The 13487-nt window shown below is 44.1% G+C and overlaps 1 protein-coding gene across 2 annotated transcripts in view; it reads right to left on the bottom strand.

Moving 5' to 3' along the window:
• The window catches only part of BCHE (butyrylcholinesterase), a 49230-nt gene extending 36520 nt beyond the window's left edge, over positions 1–12710 (bottom strand). The window contains exons 1-2 of one of the 2 annotated variants that reach the window (XM_063167376.1): positions 12619–12710; positions 4488–4550 (exon numbers count right to left, since the gene is read on the bottom strand). The gene's annotated coding sequence lies outside the window, so the exon portion shown is untranslated. The remainder of the gene's footprint in view (positions 1–4487; positions 4551–12618) is intronic. The other variant, XM_063167377.1, reaches the window with a different exon arrangement.
• Positions 12711–13487: the final 777 nt, after the last annotated feature.

Genomic DNA, 13487 nt, shown 5'->3' with positions numbered 1-13487 from the left:
GAAATGGGGTCTGGAGCTTTTGGCAGGAGCTGGAATGGAATCTCAGCAGCAGTGAAAACAAGAGGTGGGATGAGGGCAGGCCTTGAGGAGGAGCCTGTCCAAAGGCACAGGAAGGGCTCTGGCACCATCAGGATGAAATAAACCCATCCTAACTCAGTTATTAGCATTGTGTCCCTTTGACACGATGCCTGGAGTGCTTCTCCGCGGGGCAGCTGCTGGACTGGATCATGTCAGAGCACAGCATGCAGCTATTATTGGCTTTTAATGTGATCCTCTGGATCCTGACAATACCTGCCATTAGGCAGGCCTCAATCACAGGATCACAGGTATTGATATGCTTAAACCATTAAGCAAAGACTCAAAATGCTCTTCATTCACAGGAAAATTATGAAACCTCAAACCAGAGCATACACAGACCCAGTGCATGCTGGAAGAAATCTAAATTTTTATACTCCACGTGTCCACCTATTTTTGGGCTAATGACTGAGAGTTACAACCAGCTTTTCAAAAATATAACCAAAAAATATTGCCGTGCATTTCCTTGGCAGACTGCTTGCATCACTTTAATTTAGCAAGCAAACTGTGTTACAGCAACCACAGACATGTAAATGAGGCAAAAAAAAATGGTGCTCTTTTTGCTGCTTTCCAAATTTAAGCTGACCTAAATAATTTAATACAAAATTTACAGCAGTGAGAACACAATTTGGTGGACAAATATGGGAACACAGTGAATTTGTAGGACAGAATTTGTACTCCTCTGGGTAAAGGATGATTCACCATCTGTGCGTACTGAAAGCAGCTTTCACTTTGGGGCCAAACACAGTGCAGACCCTCTCTATTATCCCTCAATTTAGCATTGGAAAAGGAGAATTTTCCTTTATCCTAGCAGGAAAACTGGGGTTGTTTTCTGAGTGGGTGTTTGACATTAATTTGTCAACATTTTGTTCTCTACAGATACCTGAAAGGGGGTCCCAGCTAGGTGGGTCTTGTCTTTCAGGTGAGAATGACAGAACCAGAGGAAATGGCCTCCAATGGGCCAGGGCAGGTTTGACTGGATAACAGGGAAGATTTCCTCAGGGAAAGGGTGAAAGGCAATGGAACCATCCCTGAAAATGTTCAAAAACTGTGTGGGTGTGGCACTTGGGAACAAAAACATTTAACATGAACAACTTATGAATAATTAAAGAAATATAGGCATTTTAATCTTTCAGTTATTATGGTAACAGTGCAAGTAACATGCTTTTATTCCTTTTGTTATAATTACAAATTTGTTACTGACTTCAATAGGTGACTTTAGTTTTTAGAATTATGACAGGTGGCAAATTCTCAGTTGAAAAACTTTGCAACTGGAATGTGCTTATGACATTACTGAATTAATGCATATGTGTATGCCTTAACAAATCTAGAATGTTACAAGTAATTCCTTTGAGTTTTCTAGGTTGATCTAGTAGCATTGCAAGTAATAATGATAGAAGTATTATGAATAAACTTCCTAACTTATTCTAGGATATTTTTAATACACAGTAGCCTGTACTTGAGACAGAAACATAATACTTAGTAACTGTAATAGAATCAGCTGGGAGAGACTTGTTAATTTTGATTTTACAAACAACAACAATAAACATTGCACTATTAATTCTAGGGCATATTTAATAAGCAGTTGTGTATTTTTATAGCCCTTGTGTGACACCCTTTCTACAGTTTTTCCCTTAGCACATGTTATTAGTGTATTAGAGTCCGTGGAATATGAGAACCTTTGTACAGTTGAAGCAGTAGAGGCTGTGGAGCTTTGTTGATGTTTGAGGGGTAGAACTTGGCATTGCTTTTGTTGGCACTGCTTTGGCTGGAGCTGTTAGATTGTTTTTTGTTTGCATCTTCGCTGCCCGTACTTAGGGTGTGAGGGTGGCCTGCTCCTGCTGCTGAGAGGCGGCTGTGCTACACGGCCAATGCCATTTTTTTGGGCAGCCTTCTTTACCAATATTCCTATGTAATAACACTCTTGGATGCTTTTTACGCCCTGCAGGGGCTCTCCCCACGCTCTGGCAAGCTTACCATTGCTGTCAGGAGATGTTGCAAGGTTCTGAGGGGCTGTGGTGGTGACAGGATGGGCCATGGCGTTGGAGTGGCTCTGCTTCCGGGTTTGACATCAGCAGCTCTGGAGGATGTAATTCCCAGAGCCGCCAAAGGAGGCAGCGTTGAGGGAGAGGCCACGCCCACTAGGAGGCGTGGCTGTGTCCCCTGTGGTTGGCATGGGGCGGGGCCATGCCCACTGGAGGCGTGGCTTTGTTCTCAGAGGTTGGCATGGGGCAGGCCATGCCCGCTGGAGGCGTGGCTGTGTTCTCAGAGGTTGGCATGGGGGTGGAGCCATGCCTGCTGGAGGCGTGGCTTTGTTCTCAGGGGTTGTCATGGGGGTGGAGTCATGCCTGCTGGAGGCGTGGCTGTGTTCTCAGAGGTTGGCATGGGGCGGGTCCATGCCCACTGGAGGCATGGCTGTGTTCTCAGAGGTTGGCATGGGGCGGGGCCATGCCCGCTGGAGGCGTGGCTGTGTTCTCAGAGCTTGGCATGGGGCAGGCCATGCCCGCTGGAGGCGTGGCTGTGCTCTCAGCAGTTGGCTTGGTACAGGGCCACACCCACTGGAGGCGTGGCTGTGTTCTCAGTGGTTGGCATGGGGCAGGGCCATGCCCGCTGTCTTCTCAGAGGTTCTGGTTTTTAGCTCATGTTATTAAAGCTAATAATGCTTTTTCATCATAATCTATGTCCCATTCCTCAAGAAGAAGTTTCTATTCCTTTAGAACTGGGTGGTCTTGCACAGACAAAGCTCCCCATATCTTCTGTGGGGTTTTTCTTGTATTTTCAGCTTCTCTGGGTTTTTGTTTTACAGAGCCCTTTGGCTGTAATTTTTTGCACTTTTTTCTGCAGGGTCGGCTCTACTCGCCCCTGTCTTTTTCCAGCTTTTTGCTGTGGGGACAAGCTCTGCAGGCACTGCTCTGTGTCTCCCTCCTCTCTACCCACAGGACAATTCTTGGACTGTTCTTCATCACATCGGGGTCACCACATGTTCCCACAGCAGTTGAGCGTCAGGGACAGAATCCCCAACGAACTGGTCACCAGCAAACAGCATGTTTGATTGTTCTGAGCTGGATTTTATAGGCAATTCAAAACTCCTGGGTCTGGACAGCTCATTGGTCTGATCTTTACAGCCCCCAGGTGCTGGACCAGTGAAATACTTGCACGTTGGGAAAGATGTTTTTGGGGGAAGACCCTGTCAGTCAGCCCAGGGGTCAGGTTATGGAACTGGGCTGGGTTTCTTTTTTATAACCACATTAATGCTCACCTTCTACTGTGACATAATGTGGCAAGAGGAAGGGTTGGACTCAAGGATCCTGAAGGATTTTTCCAACCCTAATGATTCCATGACAGGAAGATGTCCCTGGTAGTACATGAAATTATTCCTGACAATCCTTTGTGCTAATATGAAAATGTGGAATAACTTTGTGAAACAGCTGGGGAAGAAGAGTAGAGAATTAACCCTGTCAGTGCTGCCCCAGGCATCACCCAGGACCCACAGCAGGAGGAGATGTCAGCTCAACCCAGCTGATCTGAGCTTCTCCAGCCAGCTATCAGCACTGTTTGCTGCTCCTGAGCAAGGCACAAATCAGTGTCTGAGCTGATGGGTAATAATTACAGAGTGATCAAAGCACATCAGGCAGGGAGAACTGACGTCTCTGTGCTTGCCAAGGGTTTTTAGACATCTGAAAAATACTCTGGTTTCTCCAGTCTGAAGCAGGATGTGTGGGAAGCTAGGACAGCTTCCATCTCAGGAGTTTGGTTTCTGTCCATGGTTATGGCTGGCTGAGACACAGCTCAACATCCTTCCCATGGCTGCTCCAGAGGGATTCAGGAACTGCCTCAGTGGGATACAGGGAAAGGTTGTGAACAGCAGCATTTGGTCTTTGATCATTTTGTCTTCTACTTCAGCACTCAAGGAAAAGAAGGCAATTTCCTTCCTTCCTTCCTTCCTTCCTTCCTTCCTTCCTTCCTTCCTTCCTTCCTTCCTTCCTTCCTTCCTTCCTTCCTTCCTTCCTTCCTTCCTTCCTTCCTTCCTTCCTTCCTTCCTTCCTTCCTTCCTTCCTTCCTTCCTTCCTTCCTTCCTTCCTTCCTTCCTTCCTTCCTTCCTTCCTTCCTTCCTTCCTTCCTTCCTTCCTTCCTTCCTTCCTTCCTTCCTTCCTTCCTTCCTTCCTTCCTTCCTTCCTTCCTTCCTTCCTTCCTTCCTTCCTTCCCCCGTCCTACACTTTTACAAAGATCTTTGTACAGCTTCTCAGAAATTTTGTCCTGTTTACGTAACAATGTGTTTCTTCTGTAACAAACCAAAGCAGAATAACAAACATTTTCATGAATTTCAGCAGGATTCACATACATTGGGTCACAATAACGTAAGAGAAAAGAGAAAGCTTTAGAGTCAGTTTAAATGCATGAATCACACACACCTGCAGTGGACTCCAGTGCTTTCTTGAGAGTGATTGTGAGTCATTCCTCAGCCATGGACTGGGCTAAAGGACAAAGAGGAAGCAATGAGACACCTCAGCATTCCCGTGTGGAGACAATCCTATAGGAATATTCACTGCGTAAAAACAATGAGCCTTTTGCCCCAAAGCACTTCAGTCCTCCTGAGGTGGCTTTGAAAATCCCTTTGCTCTCAGCTCCAAAGCCACACAGGTGAAATCAAATGTTCTTTGTATCAAGTCAAGCAGGACTGAGAATAACTCTGGGACTCCGAGTCTCTGGAATGTCCAAGGCCAGGCTGGATGGGGTTTGGAGCAACCCAGGGTGGTGGAAGGTGTCCCTGCCCATGGCAGGGGTGGAAGTGGATGAAATTAAAGGTGCCTCCAAACCCAAACCTTTCTATAACTCCATTATTCCATGAAAAAGCCTTGCCTAGTGTCAGGAGCAGTACCAGCACTGGACTGGAATCCCCTCTCTAATCACAGTGGCTTTTGTCCCATCCTACATGATCAGAAAATGAACTGAACATGTAGTTCGCAAGATGCTTTGTTCAGCACCCACATCTGCATTACTGGCAATCACACAGCCTGTGCTTCACAACCATGCAAAACACAAAATGTAATTAATTTTATTTGAAAATTCTCTCTGACCAATTTGCCACCCGTTTCATTTCACTGCCACCTCAGAAGTTACACTCTGAACAACGCCACTTACCCCGAAGACACACAAGAAAGAGAATAAATATTATTATTGGTGTCTGAATATTCATTCTATGTAAATGCATTATATACCTTTCTTGGCTTTGTCATAACTGAAAAAGCAAAGCTAACTTCCAATTTTTTCTGCTCACACTTTCCTTTTGTCCTTTTTTCTGTTTTTTTTTCCCCAAAATTTGCATAGTACATATTGCAAGATTTTTTTCCTCGATTATATCCCTCTAGTTATTATCTTGAAAGCAAAATTCAGACATATCCAGCACCCTGAGGTTTCAGAATCGGGGATGTTGAGAAGGACCTGTTACTTCATCTTTTTTTGCATATGCCCTTGCAGTCTGTTGTTTTCTATTTATTCAGAAAACCTCGGGTAAAATGGAACCTTACAAATGAATTAATGAAAGCAGGCTTCAGCTCTGTGCAGGCAACGAGCTGGGTTCTGGGGAAGGGAAATTCCTGTGCAGATCCTGATGCATTGGAATAACCAGAAACCACCAGGTTGTGCTGTTGCCCTTAAGCAATGCACATCACCACAGACCTGCGCTCAACTCCTGGCTGCAGTTTGTCTGGGAAGACCCTGAAATCCTGGAAAAACACTTCCCTCAGACTCATTTTCACTTGTGATTATACAGCTCAGTATTTTTCACCCCGTTTTGGCTCGCTTTGAAAGCCATCATCAGTGTTTGCTAGCCAGGAAATTCAGGTGGGGAAAAGAATAAAAATACACAGTAAAATCAAAAGTAGTAAAATAATGAGAATGAAACAATAAAAATAAAATAATTAAAAATAAATCAGCCATCAGCATAACCTTAGGATGCACTGCACAGCTCACCCAAACACTGGCTGTTTTTTGGGATAGTTTATACCCAACCTATTTATTTTTCTTGCAAACTTCTAAACAAAATCAATCTTTTCAGGTTTCCCATTGCACGTTTTCTAAGTACACCACAGCTAAACTGAGCAGATTTGTTCCTGCAGGACTGAGCCCCTCAGGCAGTGAAGTGACCCAGAGTTACTTTCCTATTCTGACTGAAGAAATGTGTTAATTGCAGAGGAGGAATAACACTTTTCATTAAATGAAGAATATTCAAAAACGGCCATGCTGAATCTGAACAAAGGTAAATAAACAAATTATAAAATTACACGATGGTTTGGGTTGGAAGGGACCTGAAAGCCCATCCAGTCCCATGGCAAGGACACCTTCCACTGTCCCAGATGCTCCCAGCCCCAGTGTCCAACCTGGCCTTGGACATTTCAGGGATCCAGGGGCAGCCACAGCTGCTCTGGGCACCCTGTGCCAGGGCCTGCCCATCCTCACAGGGAATAATTCCTTCCCAATATCCCACCTAAACCTCCCCTCTTTTGGTTTACAGCCATTCTCCCTTTTCTCGTCACTCCATGTCCTTACAAAAATTCCCTCTCCACCCTTATTTCAGGCCTTCTTTCAGAAGAACCTACATAAAGTCTCCCCAGACCCAATTCTCCAGCCTTTCCTCCCAGCAGAGCTGCTCCACCCCTCTGCTCATCCTGGTGCCTCCTCTGGACACTCTCCAAATGTTGGGGAAGTTTGCAGAAGAGCAGCCAAGCACGGAATTACACAGAATTAAAGTGGAACTTTCTAGCCAACAAAAACCTGAATCTCAGTAAAAGGTGATGTTTTTGTCTCCTATTGCCACCCAGAGGTTTTTCTCCCTTGAATTGATCTGAGCACTTTTTCCAACCTTGTAAACATTTGGAGTCCAGAACATCAGGTGCCCGATCCATATGACAAATGCCATGAACCATGGAAAACCTCCTTGTGGTTTGCTTTTGAACCCACCACCTGCCAGCCTCCCGTGTGATAAAGGAAAAGTCAAACCTGGCAAAGATCCGAGGCTGGATGCTGATTCTTTCCCTCAGAAATGCAGGCAAGTGGAGAACACCAGTTTTAGGGGTTTGTGGTGAGACAGATGAGACAGTCCCACCACACAAACCCAAACTGGGGCCCCAAATCTTTAGATTTAGAGCAAATTACTGAGAGTCACATTTGGACATGATTTAGTTGAATTTACATCACTAAGTAAAAAAAAAAAAATTGCTTATTCTCCTCTTAATTAGCATTCTCAAAGATTTTAGGAGTCTTGAACTACCCTTGAACTTTTTCCCTGGTGCTGAGGAGCTTTTCCACGTTGTGTGCTTTCCTCCTCAGCTGATACAACACCCACCTTCTCCTACCTTCCCTCAAAGCACTCCAAGGAAAAAAAGCTTTTAGCTCAGCTTGAAAAGAAGAAGGAGGAAGAATCCTTTTCTTTCATGCACCTCGGTGGGAATACAGCAGCTCAGGAGTTGTTAGAACACAAGGAACACAACTCAGGTTATTCAGCTCCCAGGTGGGAGCCGGGGCTGTCCTGGCTTGTAGAGCACAACTTCAGTAGCAGATTATGTGCTGCACAATGCTTTTCTCTCCTAAAATAGTCTCCCAAAGGATACAACCAGGATTTTTTAGCTACTGAAATTCACAGCAGCACTTCAGAGCCTGCTCCTGTCCGTCCATTTCACCGAGATGTGAATCTGTCCTTCCACAAAGAGGGTAATTATATGTTGGGCATTCTCAGATTTCCTCCTGTCTAAATTATCGACAAGCAGCTGCTCCTATGTCGAGTTCAGAGTCTCAGATGGGCTGATAAATGCGAATATTTAACTCCAGAATATCTACAAAGTGGGGAAAGAGGGGGAAATCCTCGCCCTCCCTTTGGACTCATTCAAAATCTTGTCCCACAGATCTATTGAGTGCCATCAGGAAGATCTACAGAATAAAAGCAGTCTGAAGATGATCATCTAGTGCTGGTTTTAGAAGGCTTTTGACCCAATACATCCCCAAAGCTTAATAGGGAAATTTGAAAGCTGCAGGGTAAAAGGTAATTTTCTGCCATGGATTAAAATGCATGGGTGAGATAGGAAAAACAAAGGAGAAGAAGAAAGTTCTAATTCTTGACATACAGAGAGGTTAATGTGGAGTGCCCCAAGATTTGCTGCTGGCATGGATTTATTTTGTTCCTTTCAATCCCTGGCATAATGCAAGAAGTCCTGGCTTACTCAGCAAATATTCTGCACTTCTCTTCTGCAATAAATCCTCGCGCTTGCTTTAGCTCAGGCTCCTGAGCTGCTGTGCCCCAAACTGTAACAGCCCCCACAGGACAGTCAGGGCACACCAGGAGGGAGCTCCATCTCCATGTGGTTCCACTTCCCCAGAAATATCCACAGGGGGGAATCTGTATTACTTGTGATTTCTCATAATTCAGAGTAAAGACATTTTTTTCTTTTAAACATCCTGCCAGTCTCAAGCTCTGCAAGGTAGATAAAACATATTTTTCCCTTGTATATATATATTAAAAAATAATTGGGAACTATGCTGGTGCTGTGGAAAATGTTGCTGTTATGTTGTGTGAATGAATGGCATCAAAAAGATTCTTTAAATCCAAAGTAAACTTTGTCTTGAAGGTTTAAGTGATAGCACAAAGGTGTGCAGATGTTCAGCATGGAAATAAGCCAGCACATGGAGCCAACTGGAAAAGACAGTGGAGGAACTTTCATTCAGATAAAGATTTATGAGTCTACCAATAGAGACACTAATGGATTCAGGTTTGGATGTTAAAAAAAAAAATTAAACAACTCAGTAAAAGTGTCTGCTTATTCTTCAAAACCACCCCAAAGTGGTTAATGTGTTCATGGCAAAGAAGATGAAGCTCAAATAAATGTTTGGTGGTATTGCACATCCTCTTGATTTTAAATTGTTTCAGTCATGATACAGAAAATATGGAAAATGTTCTGAAGGAGCAGACAGGAGTGTCTCCAGGGCAGCAAGAGCTCTGAAAAGTCTAAAAACAGTTTTACACAGGGTTCTGCTCCCTTTTGACCATTTCAGCTGTGCCATGTCCCAGAATGTGACAGGCTGGCATGGGCACGGGGTCTGAGAAACCTGACTCAAACATCTGGGGCACATAAAAATAAAAATCCTGAATACCATGAATGCTCATCATTCCGAACAGAAACTGATTAATGGTCAGTCCAGCCCAAAAGTTCTCTTGGAGGTGCTATTTCATAAGTATCATGGCAGCTTTGTTTTCTGACAGAAAACAAAGCTGAATATTTAATTTCCATTGTCAGTTACTGCAGCCATGATCTCAGAACATCAAAATTGATATGTGGGACTCTGGAATATTTTCATTTCCATTATAAATAATCCTGCCTGGTGGAGGACACCTAAACCACCTCATTTTTCTAAAAATGTCTCTTGGAGCTTTCCCAACTTACACAGTACTTTTACCCTTTTGAGAATAATGGAGAGCTGAAGCCAATAATTGTATTTTATTTCAGGTTTTGTGTTGCACATGTAAAGAATTCACCTTCTATTCAAGACTGATGATCCTTTATGGAAGAGCATTTGACACTCACTCATGATTGGAAACTTTACTGCCCTTTCCAGATAAACCTACACAAATCTCCTTTTATTATAAATTTTACAATTTCTTCCCTTTCTTAATGGGAAGAACTTGTAAAATACACTGCATGCATTTTACACTTATATGAAGGAAATATATTTCTAAGTCACTCCAACCTATTTTCCATTTTTTGGGGATAAGAAAACAAAATTACTTTCTTGCCATCATCCAAGCAAACTTTTTCCACCCTGTCCTTATCTGAAAGCAGCACTCTTGATGTGGAAGGTTCAAAACTATTACATCATTTTTTTTTTTCATTTTATGTCTTTGAGGTCAGTCTGGTAGAGCACAGGTCATCGAAAATGATAGTGCCACCAAGACATAAAAAATAAATAGTTTGTGTAAAATACACACACACACAGAGTGGAAACTTCTCCAGATACAATTTCTCTTCAAAAAGCTGCTTTATGTAATTCCATATTGACTGAAAGGATTTGCAGGGGAAAATACATCCAAATTAAAATCAGCCACTTTAAAAACATGGAAAGAAAATTGCTGTGTAACAGCCACACTGCTGCCAGAGAAACCCGAGTGCAGAAAAGGGAAGAGAAGCCTTTCTGAGGGTTTTACAGCTGGGAAAGCCTGGGAACTTTATTTTTCAGAATTCTTAGAAATGCAGTGATTTGCTGCTATTGCTCAGTGAAACAAGAGTGCTGCTTATGGAAAAGTGTTTATGCAGAGATTGAGAAGATGAGGAGCTCTGGAGCAGCCTGTCTGCTCTATGATCCAAAAACCCCAGCCCAAATCTGTAAAATGGCATTAATCCCAAGAGGAAGAATGCAAAGATTTAACCAAGCAGCACTGCAGGATCACAGGTGTTAATCAGCTGAGTTACCTGCAGCATCCACCCCAGGTAATGATTAACTTAATTAATTGTGCCAGCTCTGGCTGCTGCAGGTGCCCTTGGGGTCAGCTGGGAGAGAAAAGGGAAGGGAGAAAGGGAAAACTGAGCACAGTTTCTGTGTCCTGAGGAAGCTGGGGAAGAAGAAAGAGCCAGGGCTATCAGGGCTATCAGGGCTATCAGGGAGGTTACATTAATAATTGGAATTTTTAACTGCAAAATCTCTGGGGTGTTGATGCCTTTTATTGGTGCTACCTAAAACCAGAGGGCAGACAGAGTTAAAGGAATAAAAAGCAGTTCTGTTGGTTGAAGCCCTTCAGGTACATCCAGGGCAGCCCAAGCCCCCCAGGGCCTACACCCAAACTGCCCCACGGCTCACGGCTTTCACACTTTTATAACTTTGGGCCATTTGCACTTTGGGGGTTCATCCTCCAATTCCAGCTCCAGGTAATGAAGGCATTGAGCCCCAGTTTGCTGCCCCAGCTCACTTTTGTTTCCATCTCTGGCACTGAGGCAGTGAGGTGTCCTTGATTGCCAGGCCTGGAGAGGAATTGTTGTGTCTGCCCCAAATGGGACAGCAGCAGCTGGCACTGGGTGTGGAGCTCAGAGTTACACACTAAAGAACTGCAGGGTTACAGAGAGATGGAAATAGGAAAGCTTAAATCTAGGGGCATCAGTATCAGCAGGGCCTTGGTGAGCTGTGACCAGGGGTTATCTGAAAGGAGGCTCCAAGGAGCTTCCCCAGCCCTGAAATCTCAGAGCTTCTCCTGCAGAAGCAAGGAGCAGGCTGGAAGTGATGGCAAAGTTCAGTGTCTGAGCTTTGTGCACAACCACAGCACAAAGGAAAACACTCCTGAAGCCTCAACCCTCTGGCACCCAGCCCTCCTGAGCCCTGGAGGAAGAGGAGATGAGCTCAGAGGGGAGTGCTCCATTTGTGGTGTTTGTTACACACCTGTACAGACACCTGGGAGTGGCATCAGCAGGAACAGGAGCACAGTTGAGAGTGCACTGATTATGGCTGGATTTTTGGAGACTGGGGAAACTCACAGTGGGATCAAGCAACAGACTTATAAAATGTTTCAATTCCACCTTGATGTCCTGCTAACACTTTGAAGAGAAAAGAAAATGTGCACCTTCATGATCTTGTTGGTTTGCACCACCAATGCTAATTGTCCCTCCAATATTCCTGTGCCGTTTTAAGGCTGGCATTGATTTTTTTTTTTTTTTTTTTGACCACACTAAATTTAGGTGATCTCTCTTCCTCCCCTGCAGCTCTGCTTGTTCCTACACTGTTCCCCTTTGCACAGAGGTAATGCCCTGTACATTTCCCTGTACCTGTACATTTCCCTGTACCTGTACATTTTGTAGAGCCTATCATCATTCCTCAGTACTACACAGAGGTGTTTGCATGTCCTTTCTGGGGTTGGCTAAGGTGAGATTTCTCAGTATTTAAACAAGGCTGTAAAGTATTGCAACATATTTAAGTGCTTATCCACTCTTCAGAGCATTTCCTGCACAAACTACTCCAGCGGGTGTCACCCCTGCCCATGGCAGAGATGAACTTCAAAGTGCCCTGCAACCCAAATATTTCTAGGATTATTTCTTTTGCTTTTAGAAAGCACCAACACCACAACATTGCCCCCCATCAGCAATCAGTTAATTGTCCTTTTTGTGGTTCCCACAGAGGAGGAACCCCCCAATTTCCTGCTTTAATCCCAAAGCCAGGGCCAGTCCTGTGCAGCAGCTGCTGCAGGTTTTGGGTGCAATTCCATGGTTTTTCTGGATTTCTGCAGCCCTGAGCACCTTCCAGCTGCTCTGCTCTGGTGTCTGTGGAACCCAGGAGGGGACAGTGCAGAGTTCAGGACTAAAGGACATCACAGAGCCCCTCCAGCTGTGCTGCTCTCATCCTGCACCCACCGAAGCATCAGAGCTGTGGAGTGGCATCAAATTAACCCAAAATGTAGGGGAGCAGCAGGGCTTTGTTTATCCACCACAACCTGCCTGTCTGATCACTTCAGCACCTCCACCTCTCCCACTTTGAGCACTCTTGGGTCTGAAAAGGAAGCAGAAAAACACCAACCTGGAGAGCTGCTTTTCCCGTCTGGCTGCTCCTTTCTCTGAATGAAGGAGTTTCCCTGGGCCAAGAGCTGACTACTAGAGCAGCCAGATTATTTATGCCCAGAATTGCTGGTTAACCTGTCAGATAAGCAGGAGGTTCAGGAGCCAGCAACACCACATGACTGCAAGGATATGCTATTTTTTATCTGTAAATAACGTACTGCAGTAATGACACTTTGGCAAACAAGTGAATGAGCCATGCACAGATTTCTGCTCAGCTCTGTTTGCACATCTGTGCTTTTCCCACTATGCTCAGACCTTTCCCTGATATTGCATATTTTTTATAGTTACTGATACGACCAGGGTTTTATATTTGTTTTGAAATCCTTTCCAAGGTCCCAAAAAAGTACATTTATGTGGATTAAATTGTTTTTAAAACCATTTGGAGTTTTAATTCATGGGCTCGACTTGTCATTTGAGTGGAATTTACATTCCACATTGCTTTTATTAGAAATAAAGAAACATTAACATCTAGAATAACTCAGTTATTCAGCTTTCATGTCTGGTATTGCTTGGCTGTTCAAGTGTGGGACATCAGCTCAGGGAGAAAGGGCTGGTTCTGCTCAGGGAGCTGCTGGAGCATTTAACTGCTTCCTTTTCCACTTCCCATTTTCTGACAAAAAACAAAACAGTTCTTTTTGGTTTGTTTTTTTTTAAATACTATTTTCTGGGAACAAATTAATTGAGTAGAAAACCTCCATCAAAAAAATGTCTGAAAAATAATTCCAGTTGAAGAAAGTCCACAGTTCAGTTCTCATCAGATCTGCAGCGCTGTCACTCTCATGTGTCCACCTGGGTGTATTCCCAGTCCTGTGTGTATTTACTATCTGA

This window comes from Melospiza melodia, chromosome 12 (genome assembly GCF_035770615.1).
Source record: "Melospiza melodia melodia isolate bMelMel2 chromosome 12, bMelMel2.pri, whole genome shotgun sequence".
Taxonomy (NCBI): Eukaryota; Metazoa; Chordata; class Aves; order Passeriformes; family Passerellidae; genus Melospiza; species Melospiza melodia.
The sequence above is the reverse complement of the archived record's forward strand: the minus strand, read 5'-3'. Positions and strand labels throughout refer to the sequence as shown.